Source organism: Leucoraja erinacea, chromosome 13 (genome assembly GCF_028641065.1).
Source record: "Leucoraja erinacea ecotype New England chromosome 13, Leri_hhj_1, whole genome shotgun sequence".
Classification (NCBI taxonomy): domain Eukaryota; kingdom Metazoa; phylum Chordata; class Chondrichthyes; order Rajiformes; family Rajidae; genus Leucoraja; species Leucoraja erinaceus.
Window position 1 is genome coordinate 15583702 of NC_073389.1, and position 11384 is coordinate 15595085.

Below are 11384 nucleotides of genomic sequence, written 5' to 3' on the forward strand. Positions count from 1 at the left end.
ATTTGCAGTTCCTTCCTACACATAAAAAATATAAAAATAAGTTATACAAAATCATTCAAACTTAACTGTGTAATAGATACAAAGCAAAATTCCACTGATATCTGAGGCATAAAATTAATGGTTTAATATATATATCTTAACACCCCTGTCTCACGTGCGAATCCACCCACGAGTGATCCCGAGTTAAAAACAAATCAAACTCGTAGTAATCACGTAGAATTAACGTAGCGGGAACGTCGGAGCTCGTGGACGTAACTTAGCGACTCGTCACGCTAACGGCAGGTACTCGGGAAACTTGTTAACTCGTGAAAAATGTTCAATATGTTGAAAGATTTCCATGAGTCAAATTTACTCTTGAAGGAAAATTTTGAAACTTTTAAACTCGTTGTAATACCGTAGTAGCCCGTGAGTTTACCTTAGTGACTCGTGAGTTTACCGTATATACTCGTGGATACTATCTGTATGTTTATGTTGTTTTTTGTGTTTATGTGTGGAAGCTGTCGGTTTTAATCAGCATTGTTTACGGCCCATCGTTAAAATGCATCAGTCTCTGTGATATTTGAGTCAATTTTCCTGAAGGACAGTGGGGAAATAGGCACAGAAATTTCAGTAGTGTGAAGAAGGGTCTGGACCCGAAACATGGGGGACAATACATAGGAAGAGCGGCGTGCTTTGAAACTTTGTCAGCGCCGTAGGTGACCGCTATTCGTATACATTGTGTATGCAAGCAAATAATTTCATCTTGCCTCGTCACATGTGACAATAAATTATTCCTATTCCTATTCCTGCTCCTTTTCTCCGGAGATGCTGCCTGAGTTCTCCGGCTTTTTGTGTGTAAACCGGCCTCTGCTGTTCTTTCCCACACAGCTTCCATACATGACCGGCTAGAGCGCAGGGGACATTTTGGGATGGAATTAAAGCGTTTGTCTTCCCAGGTAATGGGAAGCGTGCTCATCCATCACTGGGTTTCCCGCCTCCCAGTATTCCCAACTTGAGATACCGGAGTGCCACGGCGGTTAACGTAATTATACCTGATATATTCTTATATCTTCCAGAGACACGCAGTTACAATCAAATGACTTAAGTTCAAATCCCACCAGGGTGGCGATGGGATGTCAATTGTAATTGGTAATGATATCAACAAAGCTATGACAGATGACTGTAAAAACATCTGGTTTTCTCTTGCTTCTGAGTGCAGGAATCTGACATCCTTGCCCGGTGAGATACACGTGCAACTTCTGGTCGCCCGTAACGTGACCGACTCTGGGATGGGCGAGCAAGCCATTCGGTCAAGGACATAGGCCTTGTCAATAACAGCCAGATCCCGATATATGAATACATTTTTTTTTGCCAAATACAAAAATGTTGGAGGTATTCCAGCATTTTATTATTTAATTGTTCAAGATTCCATCACCTACAATCTCTTGCTTCTCAATGTCACAAAGTTAGGTGGCACGTCAGCACAGTGGTGGAGTTGCTGCCCCACAGCGTCAGAGCCCGGGTTCAATCCCAACATGACTTTGCCATCAGCCAGGCAAAGTGCTGGAGCTGTCAGGCAATTTCAATGGCCCGGGGCAGCAGATTTGAGATCTTTAACAAAATTTAAGGCAGCAACATCCTGGTACACAAAACAATGCTGTGTTCCTGCAGCAGTTATCTTTAAAATCATGCCCCTGAACAACTCATGAAAGATGTTTTATTTCCGTGTTAAAGAAGTTATCCAAGTAGATGATTATACTCAAAAGCACACACAGTGCCGGAGTAACTCAACAGGTCAGGCAGCATCTCTGGAGAACATGGATAGGTGACGTTTTGGGTCAAGACCCTTCTTCAGATATTATAATATGGTTCATACTATTATACAATCTTCAAGATTATACTATTGTTTTCTGGCCAATGCCATTGATTAGGGAGATGTGATCAGGTTATTAGACTGAGGGTAACAAAGAATTATAGAGAATAATATTGACTAACAAACAACTGAAATTGGTCTTTGTTTACAAACTTAATAAATATAAAGGGCACAGTGATGGACACCTTTTATCAGATTAAGTCCCTGTGTGATGATTTTTCCACACGTCGGGAGTCGTTGTTGGCTCAAGAGTAACTCGGGAGAGGAACTTGGTACATCGCAGAAATGAGAAGTAAACGGCAAACTTAGACATACACGTGGGAACTCGTTGAAACTCGTGAACATAAACTTGGAATCTCGTAGACAACCACGAGTTTGATTTTTTCTTTCACTTGGGATCACTCGTGGGTGGACTCGCACCGTGAAACAGGACCATCAATTGTCCTGAAACCACTGCTTCCTCTCTTACACTATCTTCCCTTTCATTTCATTATTCCTACCAAATCGTAGGCAACAGTTCAAAACAGCAAGCGTTAATTGACATTCTGTTAAATACCAGCACAATTTTATTTCCATTGAACGGCAAGTTGTAACTTGAGCAGCTGATTTGCTGGGGCTTGGAACTAAATTCAGCACAATTGCCCATGTTTATTGGTTACACAAAAAAGCTGGAGAAACTCAGCGGGTGCAGCAGCATCTATGGAGCGAAGGAAATAGGCAACGTTTCGGGCCGAAACCCTTCTTCAGACCTTCGCTCCATAGATGCTGCTGCACCCGCTGAGTTTCTCCAGCTTTTTTGTGTAACCTTCGATTCTCCAGCATCTGCAGTTCCTTCTTAAACAATGCCCATGTTTATTCATGTGCAATGACCATCGACAAAGTTTGCAGGTTAATGGCAAGTTTGAAATCAAAGCCAAGGTCAAGAAGACACAAGGAGGAAGTTGGAGAAATAAAATGAACCTAAAATAAAATGTTGAACTACTGGTTTAAATTTTCCGTGAAAGTTATTTGGCTAACAATTTGATTTCTTCCTTCCATCCAGTAAGTGCAGCCAACTGTAACGTTGATTGCTGAAACTCTGTTGCCGATAGTTAATCAGTTGTTGGGACCTGGCGTCCATTCAGCTCCATTAACGACAACGGCCTTGAGGCAGCAGTTCCACAATACTTGTCATTCAGACTCTTCCTGGCCAGTTGACCTGCCCATCCAAAATAAGAAACAGCCAGGGTCAGACAAATACCAGCAGTGCTTGCTTTATCTAAAAATATCAAACACAAGTTGATTTGTAGCACCATCGTCCTTGACCTTCCACTAGCATGACATAATTTCCATATTCGGGGAGATTTATTGGCAAGGATTAGAAGAAAGAAAAATAAACTACAGTTTCAGAAAATATCCCAGGGGGAGAACATGCAAACGCCACACAGACAACAACTGAGTTCAGGATCGAATGTGGTGGTGTGAGGCAGAGGCTCTACCAGCTACACCACTGTACCACCAGTTATTGTTGCTTTTGTGTATTGAAGATTTTTTCTTCTGGTGAAGAACTAGGAGTGGGTTGCTGGTCATTGTTTGTAATTTCACTTAGCCTCCAATTCCAATAAAAAAAAACATGATGCACTTTGTCCCCTGGCAAACTATTAATATTAATTTTTAACCCAGCATATTTCCATCATTCAGTGATGTGACTCAGGGGGATAGTTGCCACTTAACTCCCTGGTGACTTGCTGGGAGAGTATACGGTAGGGTGCCCATTCGGCCCATCAAGTCTACTCCGCCATTCAATCAAGGCTGATCTATCTTTCCCTTTCATCCCCATTCTCCTGCCTTCTCCCCATAACGCCTAACACCCGTACTAATGAAGAATCTATAAAACTCCGCCTTAAATATATCCATTGACTTGATCTCCACAGCCTTCTGTGGCAATGAATTCCACAGATTCACCACCCTCTGACTAAAGAAATTCTGCCTCATCTCCGTTCTCGAGATACGTCCTTTTATTCTGAGGCTACGGTCTCTGGTCCTAGACTCTTCCTCGAGTGAAAACATCCTCTCCACATTGAATCCATCCAGGCCTTTCACTATTCGGTAAGTTTCAATGAGGTCCCCCCTCACCCTTCTAAACTCCAGCGAGTAAGGGCCCAGTGTCTTCATACGCTCATCATGTGCTAACCCACTCATTCCTAGGGTCATTCTCGTAAACCTCCTCTGGACCCTCTCCAATGCCAACACATCCTTCCTCAGAAATGGGGTCCAAAACTGCTCACAATGCTCCAAAAGCAGTCAGAACAGAGCCTTATACAGCCTCAGCATTTCATCCCTGTTTTTGTATTCTAACAGAATGTTTTTATGTTCTATAGAAGATTGAGAGTCTGATGAAAGATTTCTACATGTAAGCAATCAACTACTTCCGAGAGGTGGAGGGATTGCTGCTGCGTTCAACATTGCAAGCAGTAGGAGGCAAAGCTGTACTAACGTTCTGAATCCATTCCTTGCACCAATTGATGGGAATGTGCTTCACATGTTAACAGTGAGCTGCAGAGAGCAATCCCAGGCAGTGAGAAGTTCACTATCTGGGCCAAAGCCGACGACATTGACCTGGGTAGGACAGATGGAAAGCTACTTTCCCCATTGAGTATTATGCAAAAAGAAGCATTTGTACGCGAGTTGGATATATATTAAACAAACAGCAAAATCAGCCCATTGAATTACAGGCAAAGAAATTATGAACGGAGTGCTTTAGAAAATATGAAGCCTCAGCAACAGAGTGTCACAAATTGTGATCTCAATTACAGAGGTAGGCCTTTGTTCAGGTAGCACAGCAGTAGAGTTGCTGCCTTACAGCGACGGAGACCCTGGGTCAATCCTGACTACAGGTGCAGTCTGTACGTTGTTGTACATTCTCCCTGTGACTGCGTGGGCTTTCCCTGGGTGCTCCGGTTTCCTCCCACACTCCAAAGATGAACAGGTACAGGTACAGAAACAAAGTGGCGGCGCTGCCCTAGCAGCTGCGGCTCGCCTGCAGTCCGTCTACTTTTATTTTTGTTGTTGTTTTCTTTTGTCCTGTTTTAGTTAAATTTAGTTTATTAACTGGTCTATAAAACACCGTTTTCTCCCTCGCTCCTTTCTTGAAAAGTGGGAAAACATTAGCTACCCTCCAATCCACAGGAACTGATCCAGAATCTATAGAACATTGGAAAATGATCACCAATGATTTCTAGAGCCACCTCCTTGAGTACCCTGGGATGCAGACCATCAGCCCTGGAGATTTATCAGCCTTCAGTCCCATCAATATACCCAATATTATTTCTCGCCTAATGCAAATTTCTTTCGGTTCCTCTGTCTCCCTAGATTCTCTGTCCTCTAGTACATCTGGGTGATCGTTTGTGTCTTCCTTAGTGAAGACAGAACCAAAGTACCTGTTCTACTCGTCTGCCATTTCCTTGTTCCCATAATAATTTCACCTGTTTCTGCCTTCAGGGGCCCCACATTTGTCTTTATTAACCTTTTTCTCTTAACATATCTAAAGAAGCTTTTACTATTGTTCTTTATATTCTTGGCCAGCTTACCTTCATACTTTATCTTTTCACCCCGTATTGCTTTTTTTGTTACCTTCTGATGTCCTTTTGAAAGTTTCCCAATCCTCTGGCTTCCCGCTACTCTTTGCTATGTTATACAGCTTTTCTTTTAGTTTTATTCCATCCCTAACTTCCCTTGTCAGCCACGGTTGCCTCATACTACCCTTAGAATCTTGCTGTTCCAAAGTCATTCTTGCTAGGATCCTTTTCCAGTTGACCTTGGCCAGCTCCTCTCTCATGCCTTCATATTCCCCTTTGTTCAACTGCAACATTGACATTTCTGATTTAACCTTCTCCCTCTCAAATTGCAGATTAAAACATCATATTATGACCACTACCTCCTAGCGATTCCTTTACCTTGAGTTCCCTTATTAAATCTTGTTCATTAGACAACACTAAATCCAGAATTACCTTCTCTTGGTAGGCTCCAATACAAGCTGCTCTAAGAATCCATCTCAGAGGCACTCTACAAACTCCCTTTCTTGGGTTGCAGAACCAACCTGATTTTTCCAGTCTACCTGCATATTGAAATCTCCCATAACCTTTGTTACATGCCAATTTTAACTCCTGCTGCAACTTGTACCCTATATCCAGGCTACTGTTTGGGGGGCTGTAGATAACTCCCATTAGTGTCTTCTTCCTTTACAATTCCTCAATTCTATCCACAGCGACTCTACATCGTCAGTTCCTATGTCACCCCTCGCAAGTGACTGAATTTCATCCCCCACCAACAGAGCTACCCCACCTCCTCTGCCCGTCCTTTTTGTTGGATGTATAACCCTGAATATTAAGTTCCCAACCCCAATCCTCCTGCCGCCATGTCTCAGTAATCCCCACAATGTCATATCTATCAATCTCTAGCTAAGCCTCAAGCTCATCCACTTTACTTCTTATACTTTGTGCATTCATATATAACACTTTTAATCAATTACTCACCTCACCTTTCACATCGATTCCAATTTCACTTGGCCATGCTCTCCTATCCTTTCGTGAGCTTTCTGCTGGTTAATTCTGGTGTCTTTCTTAACTTTTCCTGTACTCTGTTTCCCTTTAACATCCTTGTATTTCCAATTTTTCTCCTCCTTCCCCCCACCATTTAGTTTAAACTCAGCCATGTAGCAGTGGCAAACCTGCCTGCCAGAATGTTGGTCCCCCTCCTGTCAAGGTGCAACCCGTCCCTTTTGTACAATTCACCCTTACCCTAAAACAGATCCCAGTGGTGTAAGAATCTAAATGCCTACTCCATGTTTCAGGTAAGTTTTTGAGTGGTCCTGATTACCATCTATCTCATTGGAGACCCTCGGACTATCTTTAATCGGACTTTAGTGGACTTTATCTTCCACTGATACTTATTCCCTTTATTCTGTACACTGTGGATGGCTTGATTGTAATCATGATCTCTGTTGGCTAATTTGCTTGGTAAAATTGTAAATTGTCCCTAGTGTGTGTAAAATAATGTTAATGTGTGGGGATCGCTGGTTGGTGCAGTGTCGGTGGGTCTAAGGGCCTGTTTCCGTGCTGTATCTTTAAAACAAACTAAACTACAATTAGATCTAGAAAGCTATGAATTCATCCTAAATCCATTGATGAGTTCATGGTTAATTTGGCAGCTTGGAGTTGCATTTATTGTTTGTATGATAATTCGAATGAGAAGCCACGGACAAATTAGTGGTTCACCTTCTGCTCACAGAGTTTGATTGGTATTGAGCTTGCTTCAGAAATTAAAAAAAAGGCAACACTGCTCTTCCATCTTATTTGCTACGTTTACTAGTTTTGGTTAACTATTCTCCCCAAGAGGCTCACTGTATTTCATGTAGTAAAAGATGCTTTGTTACCATCTGCAGCAATATATTACCAGAGCACTAATAGCACATATCACAGATGCAATTTGGGAAGCGGTCCGAGCCCGGGTGGAGGAGAGGGACGAGCTGGGGGAGGGTGCGGCGCTCGACAGCCGAGGGAGGTTCTGGCGCCCATGTCGGGGGCGGCCCAGCAAGAGGCTGAAGACGGTGCGGGGTCGGTACTCAAGGGAGGGTGGCTGGGGACGGGGTTCTGGCAGGGGGGGCTGAGTCGGGATCGTGGCGCGGGCCAGCGGAGGAGTCGTGCAGGACTGGGGGCGCAGCTTCAAACCACCCCGGGCCGCGGTGACCTGGATAAAGATCAAGAAGGGTCTTGACCCAAAAATGTTGACTTTTCATTTCCTTCAACAAAAGCCATTTCAATGCAGACGTTGTTAGCTGCGGGGCCTGTTTCTTGGCTGTGCTGTTCTATGTTCTATGTTCCTACAGCAGCTCTCTTTTATTTGGTCAAGAACTGTACACTCACTCCCTGGGGTCTCGATCCAAAACATCACCCATTCCTCTCCTGAGATGGTGCCTATCCTGCTGAGGTACTCCAACATATTGTGCCTAAACACACACCCTGCTGTCTGAAATCAGTTACTTTATGTATAAAGTACTTTTTGTTCATCCTGGTTAAATTGCTAGCTGTGAACCTTAACCTGGGTCACTACATTCCATCGTGTTGATCATTCCTATAGTTTTGAATGCTCTGCATTCTGAAATTTAAGGGGATGCCTTTACTGCTGCCATCTTGTGGTGAAGAGCAGCAGTGCTCCGAGAGATGACTAAAGGGGCTGTTTCACTTACGTGTCCTTGGCACGCAAATTACGCGACCTCGTCATCGCGTTGAGGTGCACGGGCATCCTATGGCCAAGCGGGGCCGGTCCCACTGAGAAGCGCGGAGGTGTATGTAGTTGTGCGCGACATCGCATGGGGCTCCAAAATGTTTGTAGCGAACAAAATCTTCGCGCGCCAACGGCCTGTTGCATAATTGACAGGCCAAAGTGGGACAGGCCCAAGACCCTGACGCGATGCAACGTCTCACCTCCAACAGCAGCAGATGCAGGCAAACGATTGTCTAACTCAGCCTGGGGCTCACGGCCGTTGAGGATCACGATCCACCCCCACTTTTACTCCCAGAGCGGGGCCAAGAAAATTGAAGATAGGCACAAAATGCAGGAGTAACTCAGCGGGACCGGCAGCATCTCAGGAGAGAAGCAAAGGGTGACGTTTTGGGTCAAGACCCTTCTTTCAGACTGAAGAAGAGTCTCGACATGAAACATCATCCATTCCTTCTCTCCAGAGCTGCTGCTGGTCCCGCTGAGTTACTCCTGCATTTTGTGTACATCTTCAAATGACATCACGCGCTCCAGACGGCTGTGCGGGCGCATGAAATCGCGCACGACCGTCGCGCCTCAACGCGACCATGAGGTCGCGTAATTAGCGTGCCAAGGACACGTAAGTGGGACAGGGGCATTAGTTCGACCGACAATTGGCAGAACCTGCAGGTCCGAGAGAATCACAAGAATGTCAGCTCAAGGTACAAAGTGGTGGGTACATCTTCATTTGGAAGGGCAAACTGAAAGGGGAATCATACCTTCAGAAGGTGGGTTTCACCATTAAGAATGAGACAGCCAAGTATCAGAGCAACTCTCTGTGTGGAATGTTCTAACATCTCATGGATTTTTGACTGGATTCTAACGTGGGACCAGAATACCAGTCATCAGCGCACATGCCCCAACTGTGGAAACGAAGCATGAAGCCAAAGTGGAGCATCTCTGACCTTCAACAATCCTGAGCAAGTCACATTGAGAAACGTATAGAAAAAAGGAACTGCAGATGCTGGTTTACAAAATAAAACACAAAGTGCTGGAGTATTTGCATTTGCCGCCTCAGGTTCATCATTCAGTGATAGCCACTAACTTATGGAAGTGTGAGAGGCTGAGTTCAGAATAATGAAGTGAAATTGTGAATTAACAACCAGTTTCAGTGCCAACAAATTTTTTTAAGGTGTGGTGAAAACATTTAACAGTAACCCGAGGGGTAACTTTTTTTACACAAAGGATGGTAGGTGTAAGGAAGGAGCTGCCAGAGGAGGAAGATGAGGCTGGTATTATCTTAACATTTAGGCATTTAGACAGGTGCATAGATAGGATAGGTTTAAAGACATAAGGGGCCGAAAGCGGGATGGTGGGACTAGTGTAGATGGGACATGTTGGTAGGTGTGGGCAAGTTGGACCAAAGGACATATTTTCATGCTGTATAACTCTATAACTTTAAATTACTACAAAAAAAACCATTCAGATTCAGATTAGTTTATTGACATTTACACCAGGATGCAATGAAATTCCTGGTTTGGATGAAGCTCGTATGGTAAACAATAATTACAGTAAGTAAGACGTACAGGTATGTACGTTAATTATCTCCAATTAACTTGGAGTTACACCCCAAAGACGTATAGGTATTTGGGTTAATTGGTAAGTATAGATTGTCCCTAGTGTGTGCAGGTCAGTGTTAATGTGCGGGGATCGCTGGTTGGTGCAAACTCGTTGGCCCGAAGGGCCGATTTCCGCGCTGTATCTTTAAACTAAAAAACTAAACCAAATAATAAATGCAATGCTATATGCAAGAACAGTGGAACTGTGCAAAGATTGGAGTGCAAACTGACTCAAATGGAAGGGAGTAGACAAAAATTACTGGAGAAACTCAGCAGGTTTTCTCCAGCATCTGCAGTTCCTTCTTAAACACATGGAAGGGAGAGGAGGTCAGTAGGTAGCCCAGAGGGGAAAATGCACACCAGCCAGCTGATGATTGTAACCACCTGACCCCCATTGAACCCTCTCTGTCACCAAAGCCCAGGACTGGTGCGATGAGTTTGATCTCCACTTCAAAAATGCCCAATGACGTGGCCTCCACAGCTGTCCATGGTAGTGAATTCGGCAGATTCACTGCCACGATTGATAATACTTTCACTGCTAAGTCAGAATGTATGTCCCGGTCCAGAAAATTGAGCCCAAAAACGTAGGGTGGCATTCCAGTCCCATGTGATGGAAGGCTGTACTGTCAGAGGCATCATCTGTTGGTAGATCATTTGCTCTCCTTGATGTACACTGAAGGTCAGTGACACAGTTTTGAAGAAGACCAGTTGACAATAGACAATAGGTGCAAGAGTAGGCCATTCGGCCCTTCGAGCCAGCACCGCCATTCAATGTGATCATGGCTGATCAACCCCAATCAGTACCCCGTTCCTGCCTTCTCCACATATCCCCTGACTCCGCTATCTTTAAGAGCCCTATCTAGCTCTCTCTTGAAAGTATCCAGAGAACCGGCCTCCACCGCCCTCTGAGGCGGACAATTCCACAGACTCACAACTCTCTGTGAGAAAAGGTTTCCTCGTCTCTGTTCTTACTGGCTTATCCCTGAGTTGTCCTTCTTGTGCTGGACCATATTTTTCTCCCTCAAGAACAAAATTTGTTATCATATTAATGCTGATAAATGTGAGGTGCTACACCTTGGCAGAACAAATCAAAATAGGACGTACATGGTAAATGGTAGGGAATTGAAGAATACAGTTGAACAGAGGGATCTGGGTAAACCGTGCATAGTTCCTTGAAGGTGGAATCTCATATAGATAGGGTGGTAAAGAAAGCTTTTGGTATGCTAGCCTTTATAAATCAGAGCATGAGTATAGAAGCTGGGATGTAATGTTAAAATTGTACAAGGCATTGGTGAGACCAAATCTGGAGTATGGTGTACAATTTTGGTCGCCCAATTATAGGAAGGATGTCAACAAAATAGAGAGAGTACAGAGGAGATTTACTAGAATGTTGCCTGGGTTTCAACAACTAAGTTACAGAGATAGGTTGAATAAGTTAGGTCTTTATTCTCTGGAGTGCAGAAGGTTAAGGGGGGACCTGATAGAGGTCTTTAAAATGATGAGAGGGATAGACAGAGTTGATGTGGACAAGCTTTTCCCTTTGAGAATAGGGAAGATTCAAACGAGGAAATGACTTCAGAATTAAGGGACAGAAGTTTAGGGGTAATATGAGGGGGAACTTCTTTACTCAGAGAGTGGTAGCGGTGTGGAATGAGCTTCCAGTGGAAGTGGTGGAG